Here is a 12,767-nt window from a genome sequence, read left to right as displayed (position 1 = left end):
CCAAATGTGCCTCAGATGAGCTAGCTTCCTCAATGTTAGAATGAAGTGCACATATCGGTTGTGCTTATTTCACAGTTTCAATGAATTAATACATCCACGGTAAAAATGTGTAATTATCAGCCTTGGCATTTCAATCTAATCCTGATTGATGGCTCGAAAATGAGGCTTGATTGCTCGTTGATGACTAATTCTGTATACTGACGAGTGTTTTCAGGGCTAACCTGTTTTTTCGGACAAATTTGTTTTTACTTCAATCTAGGAACCGAAGAGACTCTGACAGCTCATATTTGACCTAGTTAGCCTGGTGTGACTGTAATTTCAACAAAATGCATGTCAGAATCAAGACATCATTGTCGAGGCACAAAGTGCAAAACTACAGAAATGAAATCAAAATGCTTGACTTCTTTTGGCAGCCAGTAATGTTTACCTTGAAGAGCCCCTGTTGCTCTTGAATACGCTGAATAATCCAGTACCCACTGGAATTCAGTGCTCAATACCTGTATTCAAGCAAGAACACGTCACATGGTACCGCCACGGTTAGTCGAACGCATGCCGGAGCCGCGGGAGACAGCTACTATCTTGTGTTGATTTCTAAAGAGGCCCGGACTCCACATTTAGCATTTTGGTACGACCACCAGTAGCTATTGGTGCACTCAGCTGAACCCTGAACCAATCAGGAATCTGTTTACCTGTGTGTAATTTGTGGCAGGCATTCTGTTTTATTCAACCTGATAAAATTATAAGGATGTATGGGTATGTTGTGTGTGCATAATCAGATCTGGATCCCAAAAGTAAATGTGACGGTAAATATTTACCTGATGTGCAGAGGGAAAATCATTTTGACAATAATCTGGAAAAGTTTCATGTTCTTTCCCGTATAACATGGCTTTTTCATTCAATCAAAATAAAAACTGAAAACCTGTGTTTTCTGATTATATAACTAATTTAGTTACTCTTCAAAGCAAACCTCTCCTGCAATACAGCAATTCCGAGGATGTAAAATGAGCGTTTTCTTTCAATCCAAGAGCCGAGTCGTGTCACTTCAAAGAACACAAACCACATGCACATTTTCTAGAGGACAGAAAGAACTAGGGTGTATGAGTCTCCAGAGACTTTTAAGTCGCAGTGACTCTCTCGATTCACGGCAGCCAGTCTGAGAAAAGAAAAATGCTCTCCGACGTTTTTCGCCGCCTTAGAGATGTCTCCAAAGTTAACGTAGCATATAATTCCACCACTCCCCTTTTTCTCTCTCTCCCTGCGGCTGTGCGGAGAAAATAAGCATATTATCAAATTCTGCTCTCAAACGGCATAATTTCTTGGTTGCGTGAAATGGCTGTCTCTTCAGGGAATCCTTGGCCTAATGCTGACTGGCAGGCTCTCCAGCTTGGTGGCACAGACGAGACCCGAGCCGATGGGCTGGCAATACGGCGACTGTCATCTGCCTGCTGCCCTCTACGATGTACGTCGAACCCGAACGCTGCTAATGTTTCCACCGATTAAGGGCAGAGGGCCGACTTTTCTAACCAGAATGGGCTTTGAGGATAAACACTGGGCCTTTCAAACAGGGTTCCCTTTCAGACGTCCTTTGAAGGACACAAGATTCTGGTGAGGCATAGGGGAAATTATAGGGGTTTGTTGTTGGGCTACTTGGCAGTTGAGGAACCTCGTCGGCTTGTCCAAGAAGGAGAGACAAAACTCAAGGGGAAAAGAAAAGAAAAAAAAGTCCCAGAATCCTCTGAATTCAAAAAGCTGGGCGCTACGCTTGAAACACACGATCCTTTGTACGACGCCATAATACTGCACGTCCCTCCTATTTCCTGTCCCGCAACCTCTGACGCGTGTCCCTTCGCATTTCGCTTCTTCTAGTCTACTGGAAGTACTTATTTGTCATTTCATCTAATAACTGAGGGAGTCTCAATACAGTCTTCCTGACACCAGAGCAGGTTAGAGCTAAAATGATCGGGGAGGCAAAGCAAACACATTAACTTGCGTTTCAGAGGGGGAGGGACCCAGAACAAACTGTCATTGTCCTCCATTACTATATTCAAAATGAGCCCCCGGAGTCCCTTGTAAGTAAAGGGCATTAGCTATATGAGGAGACAATTCATTTTGGCTGCAAAAACATAGCTGCTGTTTTTAAATAGCACAATTTTCTGCTGTGTTACGATGGTCCTTCTATTTTTAAGGGCGGTTTCGAGCAGGATTGCGTTATCTCTCATGTTTGGCGAGCTGCTCAAACTAGACGGCCGTTCAAAACACTCTGCTTACTTAATGACTGATAAAAACAAGGTTATTCTAACAGGTTCAGAATCGATTTTCTGAACCCTACTTTGCTGAAATGAAATGTTCTCCCTAAAACAAACAAGTTGTGTTGTTTATTTCGGTCACCGTTTTATGGGCATGATATTGTTTGAGCTGTGGTCGGTCGGAGACAGCCTCCTCTCCATCATCATCATTAGGGATGTGAAGCAGGGCCTTTGGATAATGAGAAAGCAGAAGAGGGTGGTGGCAGAGGGTTTGGCGGCCACTGTACGGTAGTTTTGGCATCCACGCTCTGACAGCATTTTTTAGATGGTGGGTTGAGTATAATTTGACGTCCTTGTGTATAAGTACACCATATTGTTTGGGAATTAAGTGCAGCGTCTAGGCCTGTAATTACACGTTCACAATAACTGGTATTCACCGAGGCTGGAAATAGCTTGAAGGGTTCCGGTCTGTGCTCCGATGCCGGCGAACTTCATAGGAACGGGCTGTGTCTCCTCTCAAATGTCAAACAGTTCTTATTTTAGAAACAAAGGGTTGTCTTTTACTGCTTACAGATCTGGCTGGGCAGAAGTTCATTGTTCAACGGCTTCCTGATTAACAGAGTCACTGTGTTCTATACTGTAGAAGCCACAGGAAGAGAAGAGAGGAGATGAATAAGGGGGTCTCGTAATGTAGGGTTGTGCAATATTCAGAAACGGCTCCATTTCATTTCGTCAGTGTGAATTTGAATGGAATCGGCAACGCCCCGCAGGAAGTTCAGTTGGAATTTGAACTACAATGACAGGAAGAAGAACGTACTGAATTGTAATTTACAGAAATTCCACATAGGCAGTGCATTCTGGGAAATGAAGTGTTCTTTCCCACATCCATCCATCCACACTTGAATGTTCAAAAGAATTTATTTTTTTTGAAAGACATTAATACTTTTAAAATTTCCTGTTAATTTACTTATCCCCTATGTCATCTAAGATGTTCGTGTCTTTCTTTCTTCAGTCAAAAAGAAATTAAGGGTTTTGAGGAAAACATTCGAGGATTTTTCTCTATATAGTGGACTTCAACAGGTTGAAGGTACAAACTGCAGTTTCAATGCAGCTTCTAAGGACTCTACAATCCCAACTGAGGAATAAGGGTCTTATCTAGCGAACTGATCAGTCATTTTTTAAAGGGGTCATTGGATGCCCATTTTCCACAAGTTGACATGATTCTTTAGGGTTTGATGAAAAGTCTATAATATACTTTGGTTAAAAATTCTCAATGGTAGTGTAAAACAACACCCTTTTTACCTTGCCAAAATCAGCTCTGCAAAAATCATCCCATTTTGGTCGAGGCTGCTTTAAATGCAAATGAGCTCTGCTCGCCCCGCCCCTCTCTTCTCGCTGTGGAGTGACGAGCTTGTTTACTTCAGCAACATTTAGCCGCTAAACTCGCTAACTAGCACATTATTAGGAAAGGCGATCACAAAGATTGATAAAAAAACCTTGTACTCACTTCTGCTGTAAGTGAAGCTGGATCACGAATGATTCGTGCGAACATAGACAGATATATGCAGATTGGGAGGCGCATTCCCTTCACAAACAAACATAATCCACTGCATCTTCAGCAGCTCAGATGTCGGGAGTAAATGACGACCACTACGTTCATTATTACATCCAGCAACAGAACACCTCAATCGCTCAATTCTTATCTAACTTACATCCCTGCTCCGGCATCAAAACATGGAGGCTGGACAGTTACAACTGATCTGAGGTAAGACACTCATGTCAATCAACTAGTGCAAGATGAGCATTCGTGTTTTTTTTATTTATTTATTTTTTTAGAAAATGGCCAATTATTTCCTTAAATAAGACCCTTATTCCTCAGCTGGGATCATGTAGAGCCCTTTGAAGCTGCACTGAAACTGCAATTTGGACCTTCAACCCACTGGCCACCACTGAAGTCCACTATGTGGAGAAAAATCCTGGAATGCTTACCTCAAAAATGTATTTTCGACTGCAGAAAGAAAGACATGAACATCTTGGATGACATGGGGGTGAGTAAATTATCAGGAAATTTTAATTCGGGATTGAACTAATCCTTCAACTGATCAAATGCTCTTCTTTCTATTCAAAGGATCTTAAAGAACTGTATCAGCTTACACAAAAATGTTAAACAGCACAACAGTTTTCAGCATTGAAAACTATCAAATGGATGTTTGCAACATACTTTGCTTTTCTATTAAACAAATACTGTTTCATATATATATGTAGATATATGTATACATGTATATATATATATATATATATATATATATATAAACTAAACTTGTGCACAATCCTGTCACAATGTGCCAACTACAAGTCAACTTCATCGGTTGCAGAGCCTTAAATTAAACACCAGCAGATAGCAAAGTGATAGACGGAACATGGGTGCTCAGTGGCCGTGCAGGTGCGTCATCCGTCTGCGTTGTCATTGACTTTGGTGTTTCTAATAGGCTCCCCAGGTGGTACTTTACATGAGACCTAATCAGTCAGTGAGGGCTCTACTTCTCTCAGCCCTGCCCAGCTGGAGGGGAGGGTTAGACAGCCCCGTCCAGACAAACGGCCTGCTGGGACCCTCCACACAACCCCCTCTCTTTACCAGCCGCCTACGGCTCTCAGTGACTGGCCATATTCAAGGACACAGCAGTGCGCCCAAGCAGCATTTAAATCTCACAGATCCGTGTTCGGTCTCCATCTATTTTCTTGTTTTTGTCCCATTCTGAGCACACGAAGAATGTGAAAGAAAAGAGAAATAGAAATCAACAAAAACTCGACTCACTCCGGAACCGCCGACAATGTTCAACCGTGCAGTCGGCCGACGTTCCCTGCTGTGAGCATGACCAATTGCTCTCTAATGAAAGTTAAAGTACTGAGGCCTGAGAACCCGCTGTGCTAGTCTGGCCGTGTTATTCTATTTAATATTCCTTGTGTATCTCAACAACGCTTGCGTCCTCCTCCATCGCCTCCACCTTGATACAAATTACAGGTGTCCTCCCACACAAGTCTACCTGGTGATGTCAAAACTTCACATTCAAAAAATCAGACCTGTAAATGCAAGAAATAATAGCTCTCCCTATGGAACAATTCAAGTAACAATGCCACTAATCAATGCAACCATGCCACTACAGCTTATAGAGAAAGTCAAGTAACTGCCTTACTTTCACTGGGCACAAAGAGAGTTCAACAAAGTACAACAAGTGCAATCTATCTAACATTGTTTTATGCAAGATTACCTAATCTTTTGCACTTTCCTATAAATTCCAAAGGAATCGTCTAAAAGAGTGGTTCTCAACTCCAGTCCTCGGGGCCCACTGCTCTGTACATTTTGTATGTTTCTGAATCTGACAAACTCAGTTCAGTTCATGGATCTTTCTCCTAACGAGCTGATGATCTGAATCAGGTGTGTTAAATGAGGGAGACATACAAAATGTGCAGAACAGTGGGCTTTGAGGACTGGAGCTGAGAACCATTGGTCTAAAAGAAATTGAATTGTGTAATTTTCAAACATGGATTCAAAACCAATGAATCATCAATCAAATTGATTTAACATCAACCCAAAGATTCACTACCATATTTTTGTGCCACCATTACGAAAAACTTCAAAGTGAAACTCTCCACTCATATTAAGCTGTTACAGGCTGTTATTTAGCCTCTAGGTCTCAGTACAAAAAAAGTAGAAAAACACAACATGTTACTTAGTTTGGTAACCTAGATGGGATTTAACAGGCACACACAACTAAAGTCAACTAAAGTCCTACAAGAAAACATAAAACTGCTTACCGGAGAGGAAGGTTGGGGTATTGAAGAGCACTTGTGGTTTCCTCAGGCAACAGGAGAAGCCATGGAGTATCGATTGGTTGCAGCAAGCCTTCCAGCAGGACTCTCTCCATTTAGGAGACACTTCTGTTCACACAAGTCAAGTTATACTGTAAGGTTTAGCCCTGGAACAATACACTTAGGAAAAAAACTACATGTGGATAACATAATTTGTACGCAAGCAAACTAGGATGAATCATTGCTGCAATGATTTGTGATGTTTGGTGGATAAAGGACATCAGCATGTTATTCAGGGAGGAATCTCTCAATTCAACAAAAACTGGTCTGAAGTGAAATATGTATGCCATGGATGGCTACCCTGTTGAAAAATAGCAGCATATGCTGGTTAGGTATGTTTTAAAGCATGGCTGCTGGTTTGAGCTGGTTTAAGATGGTCCTCAGCTGGTCATGTGCTGGCCCTAAGCTCATCCTGAGCAGGAGCTAGTTGGACCAGCACATGACCAGCTACGGACCAGCTAAAACTAGCTCAAACCAGCAGCCATGCTTCAAAACATACCTAACCAGCATATGCTGTTTTTTTTAACAGGGTAAGGGCAAACCAGACCAGAGCAGGGGTCTGTTCATTTGGGTTAGCTTGTCAGGTAACCATATTATGAGAGGGTGAGGTAACAATGCCTGGACAGACGTCATCCTCAGCTTGTTTGGACTAAGCAAATGGACCACTTGCCGGAGCCACAAAAGTGAAGGAAACTGCCGTAAACGGTTAGGCCCATTATTTAGTCTGTTGTCCGCTAAGGAGGAGGATGTGGTCTTGTGACAACATACAAGAATGAACATCTTGTTAAATATTTCTTTCCATGCCTTTTGTGACTAAAGGAAAGTGATTCTTTCGGAGAAATGGGTTTTCTACTTAATCAGCCATTAACTAAACAAAATTATGCTGTGCTAGCTGGAATAGCCAGGAACATTACGTATTTAATAAAGAAAGAAAGGAAGAAAAAAAGAAGAAAGAAGCCCCTTCTGTTGAAATATAAGATTTGAGCTGTGAGAATTCTTAAATAAATTTACCATCTTATAAGTATTTTTAGAGAATTTTACTGAAAATAAATAAATGAAGACTTCAGATGCAAAAAATATATATATTTTAGTATAGATATATTAAAGTAGCCAAAATAAGAACGGTAAATATTAAACAAACATTTGTTGCATAAATTCGTAACAACCTTGTCTGACGGCTCATCAAAATTACCGGCCCGAGTCTTTTCTCTCTCTTTCCCATTACACTGTTGCATCCATTAAAATAGCTCAGTTTTGTTTTTAATAGGAGCGTGGTTATATTTCTTTTCGTTTCTTTATAAAGTTAATTTAGAAATATGTTTGGAACATTTTTGTTTGTTAAATTAAGATTTTTGCCCTAACGAAATTAAGATTGCAACGTAACGACCAAGCGGCCAGAGGCAGGCAGTGAGTTGATCACAACCTATGTTTGATCAATTTTGCATTCTCAAATCATCACGACTTGCCTAAAATAAAATCTTCAGGCATATCATAATGTTATTTTAAACGTTTAACTTAGATAAATGTACGCTAATATGCGCATACAATCGTTTGTTGGAGAAGGGAAGCTAAATGCGCTTTGCAGGACATGGAGGCGCCAGCGCAATCACTTGCAAAAAAAAAAAATAAATTAAATACGTCATAATCTTTGCTCATAAAAGTAAGCGTAATATATCAGCCGGAACTGTAAAGAGTGTTATATTATTTGCGTGTGCTCACAATATTAACAAAATGTTGTGCTTTTGTAAAAATAAAGAAAACAAACAAGATGCGCTTTCTGATGTCTCAGTGTTGAATAGGAGCGCTGCACAAAAATGAAACGAAAGTCAGCGAATACTTGCCTTACAGATAAATATATATGTAAAAAGCTTTAAATGATTACTATACTACTTTAAAACAAAAAAATTCAAATCGAAAACAAAAACTCTTTCATTATAAAATCCGTAGAGATGCATTTCCCTCTAAAGGCGCGTCCAATGAGCAGATGGCGAGTCGAGATCGTCATCTTAGCGACACTGGCTCAGAAAACACTAGTTTATTAGTAATTCATTCAAGTATGTCCTTATTTCCCTCCGACACATTCCTGGTAATTACTTTTCTCAGAGTTTTGCCAGCTTTAGCCTATTGTGTGCGTTTGAACGCGGATCTCTTCCAGCTGCTAAGGCACTTGTGCTCGCTGCTGTTGCTGGCGAGGACACTGAACATGGCCACGGCAGAATAATAAAACAGGAAAAACAGGAGCCTGATAAAAATGCTTATTTAAAAGAAAAATCTCAGACATACTAGGTTTTTGGTTTTTGCATGTGAAGTCTTCAAATAAATTTGCATTTTTGCAACCTTAAATTAATTTGATAACTGTATTTCAAAACAAATAAACAAACAAAAACTATTAAAATCGCTGTTGATCAAATCTACTTGAGTATCGAAATCAGTTACTTAATTCTGTAATACATCTTACTTGTGCAAAGTGACACATCTGCACAGAAATTTCACATTTTAATTCGCAAAGGGCAGTGGCGAGAGTAATCGCAGAGTCTGAGAAACTTCTAGATGGCCAGGACTCCCACCTTGGCCTTCACAAACACGTCTGGCTCACAGGCAGCGCCTGGAGGTGAGCGTGCTGAGAAGTCAGACGTCGGTGAAAGTTTTACACTAAACCTACTTTTCCAAGCCTATGGAACAGCCATCCTCAAACCTGTTTACAAGAAAACACCACATCACAGAACCTGCTGTGGGGTAATTTTGGAAGCGACCAAAGGCGTGCCATCAGCGCAGCGTTCCCAGACGCTCTGAAACACAGCCGTAATGAGAGGCGAAAAAGTTTTGCAATTCTCCTCCCTGCAGTGTGGCAAAAGCGCAGAGAACTCGGCTTGAGCGTAACGTAGCGAAAAGCCGCATCCTCTCTTCCACTGTGAGAACAGAGGGCACGTAAAACAAACAACACACTAAAAATACTAAGTTTGCCTATACAAACATGCTGCTTAATGAGCCAACGGTTTAGAAAGAGAGACTCACTCGTAGAGCCCTGCGTAGTCTACCACACTGATGTCTAGAGGAGAGACGAGATCAGAGGGAGAAAAAACACAGACGCGCAATGAAAGCGTGGAGAAAGAGAGGCAGAAGACGACTCAAACAGTGAGCAAGAAGAAGAGCGGGAGAGAGAGAGCGCATATTCCACACATCTCTGAGGGGGGCTAGCGGGAACTACCTGAGCGAGCGCCGAGCAGAGAAACGAACACAGTTGTAGAGGTGTTTCTACAGGGTTACGCTTGATAAACTGAGAGTTTGCACGTTGGAGCACATCCCTCCGCACTTGTACCGTCGGGCCGTCGCTTCGCTCCTTGGGGCTGTGCTCTTATTGTGCTGTAGACCAGAAAATAGCTCTGGTAATGCTGTCTGGGGTGATTTGATGGTTAAGGACATGTTTAGCACAGCCCAAGAAAGAAGTCATTACTAGTGGAATTTTGTCTTACATTTTCATAGTTCATAGTAATTTATCTGTCCTTTGCACAATTTCTCAATTGTCTGGAGACCAAACTAGGTCACAGCAATTTTTAGGCTCTGAAGAGCATAGTTTATATGTTAGCAGTATTTTTTGCCATGTCGTACTGTAGAAACCGCACGTGTCAATTTGCATTGTAATCCATTAAAAACAGATCCTTTAAAAAGTAGAAAAACAATTACAGTAATAAACAGTGTTGGGAAGGATTTAAAATGTAATACGTAATGTAACTTTTTCAATTACTTTATTAAAGTAATTTAATTACATTTGATTACTTTTCTAAGTTTCTAAATAATGTTTTTAACTGCAGTTATTTTGAAACATTTAAAGCAGGCAGGGTTAACCTTACAGCAGTACTCAAAACTGATTACTGCCAGACTTTCAAAATACTTTATCACTTGAATTAAGATTATAAACATTTAATTTTAAATCACAGCCACCACAAAATCAAACTTTAGCACCTCGTTTTACTCTGAGATTGTTCTGAGGTTAAGTACTGATTTCAAATCATAGTTTTAATAGCTATGATACTGCTTTTGAAATTAAATCTTTGCATATCTATGACAGGAAACACTGGCATCTAATAATGCTTTGGAAAAAAACAGTTAATCTTAAAAAAATAAAGCATATACACAAATCCAAATAAGAAATAAAGCAGGTTTCAAATAAGCAAGTGTTTAATGATGTATCACCTGAAAACATTGCTTTCTCTTATTTTAGAACAGTCTTTGCAATTTGGGAAAGAAACCAATCAAATCTCTACGTATATGAAAATATTCAGATTAGGGCTGTCAAACGATTAATACTAAATAAAAGTTTGAGTCTGCCTAATATATGTGTGTAATTATTATGTATGTATAAGTACAAACACATTCATGTATATATTTAAGAAATATTTACAAGTATATGTATTTATTATAATTTTTATATCATTTATATTATATATAAATAAAAATATTTTGTGCATAACATTTCTCTTAAATATATACATTAATTTGTGTGTATTTATACATACATCATAATTACACACAGCACTCACACATATATTAGGTAAACTCAGACTTTCATTTTATATGCGATTAATCACGATTAATCTTTTGACAGCTCTAATTCAGATGTAACCTCCTTTGTAATTGTTACCATTTTCATAAGTAACTAGTTTAATTACACATTTTTGTCTCTGAAACTGTAACAGATTACAGTTATATTTATTTTGTAATTCAATTATGTAATTCTGTTACACTGGTAATAATATCTGAATATATTTTGACTGAATACTTGTTTACTGCATTAGATTCAGCATATCAGATTTCATTCAATAAGGTAACTGATTGAACACGCTATATATTGTTCAAAAAAGTAAGCTGGACTTTTGACTGAAGAATTCTTATGTTAGATTGTTAAAATTCTTATGTTAAAATAAAAGACAGTTAACATAAGTCTTTGTAATAAACCTGTAGATATATTAAAGATGCAAATATTTTACTGATGTTAGCTCTACAGTATACACAATGCAATTTAACATCCAGAATAAAAACATATGCATGACCAAATAATGCATATTTTATACAAAATTCTAATTAATAACGTACTGCACAACAATTAATAATACACAGTACAGTGCAGATAAAGAGTAAGTAAATATACTTAGTTGTACTAACAGTTAGTTGTACATTAACTACTGTATGGAATAGAATATTGGAATAAAGCATTAAGCTTTGCTATACAATTTTCCTTTTTTTTGTTCATGAAATGATAATTAATCTATTATTAGATAACTGAAATAGTATTTCACTCACGCTAGTATCAAAAATAAACACCACTAACATATTCTTGCAGTGCATTTTGACCGTTTCGAATGTAGCTCCTATACTGTAAGCGCTGCTGCAACTACTGCCATAGCATGAACAAAAGACTCATTGAGAAAAATCCCCCATCTCTCATTCTGACATAAACAGACAGCAGTGTATACGCGGCCCGGCCATATACTGGACACACTCTGCCAGCTCCGCTGGCGAGACAGACCTCACCATATTCCTTAAGAGACTACTACAGTTGTCTCTGGTACAGAACGTCTAATATTGTGCACCTGGCAAGCAAAAAATAGTTTTATTTTGTAGGTTGCAAAGTGACAATTTTCTCCCTCTCTTTTTCCTTTTAAGGTTAGTCCTGCCAGATAATTTTGTTGTTTCAGCCTTTTTATGCGCGTTTGACTTCTACTGTGAATTTGTCTCCACCGCTATGCATGAAAAGGCTGAGTGTGCAGTGTTTTAAATCCAAAAACAAACCCAGGAATGTTTAATTTCTTACATTATAAAACTCTTTGGACATGGTCAGTTGAGCTAGAGATATAATAAGTTTACTGTGGTAGCGGATGGCAGCTTTAATGAGAGTAGGCAGCTGAGGAGACGTTCTTAATCAAAACCGATGAGGCTTTGGGGCACACGCACGCCTTCATAATAGAGAGAAAAACTGATATCGTTTTTACAATAACCTACATGTCCTCTTGTCACAAATCATTAAACGTGTAGAAAATGCAGCAACAATTATACAAAGAAATAAAAAAAAAAAAAAAAAACAGGAAAACTTTCTTCTTTCTTTTATGGATTACGTTTCTGGTTACATCAAAGCAATTGTGAAAAGATAAACAATTAACCATTGGACTGGGAATATGTTCATAAATAATGTATTTATTTCTTCCCTCCCTTTCTCTTAGAAAATAAGTTCTGAAATGAGTAACCTTATATAGATCTAAAAGTTTTCACGCTGTGAATTGACACACAAGATATTAGCCTTTCCCCTAAAGGCCACCAGAAGAAAAGAAAAAGGAATAGCAATGACATTCGTGCCTACCAAAACATACAGACAATTATTGCAGAGAGGAGACTCTATTACACCAAACACTGCAAATGTATAAGCATCAAATCATTGGCAAACACTTTAAGATATTAAATTAAAAGGCAACTTCAAAAACAAGATCCTAGGCACAAATTTTCTTTCTTGTGCCTTTTTTCCTTTTCATTCTTTAATAAAATACATAAATAGAAATTTGTTTTGTTAATGTATTTTTAAAGCTCTGTTGTGGTGGTCAGAACTGTTCACGACGCATAATATGTTCTAGACGGCTGTAATAACCTCATACCTTTAGC

The 12,767-nt window shown here is 38.7% G+C and overlaps 1 protein-coding gene across 1 annotated transcript in view; it reads right to left on the bottom strand.

The window, feature by feature from the left end:
* Positions 1 to 12,767, bottom strand: part of mef2cb (myocyte enhancer factor 2cb) — a 155,263-nt gene that overhangs the window by 122,549 nt on the left and 19,947 nt on the right. Inside the window, exon 2 of the mRNA XM_051108842.1 lies at positions 6,063 to 6,185. The gene's annotated coding sequence lies outside the window, so the exon portion shown is untranslated. The remainder of the gene's footprint in view (positions 1 to 6,062; positions 6,186 to 12,767) is intronic.

This window comes from Labeo rohita, chromosome 5, assembly GCF_022985175.1.
Source record: "Labeo rohita strain BAU-BD-2019 chromosome 5, IGBB_LRoh.1.0, whole genome shotgun sequence".
Lineage (NCBI taxonomy): Eukaryota > Metazoa > Chordata > Actinopteri > Cypriniformes > Cyprinidae > Labeo > Labeo rohita.
This window is presented reverse-complemented; position numbering and strand designations above follow the sequence as displayed.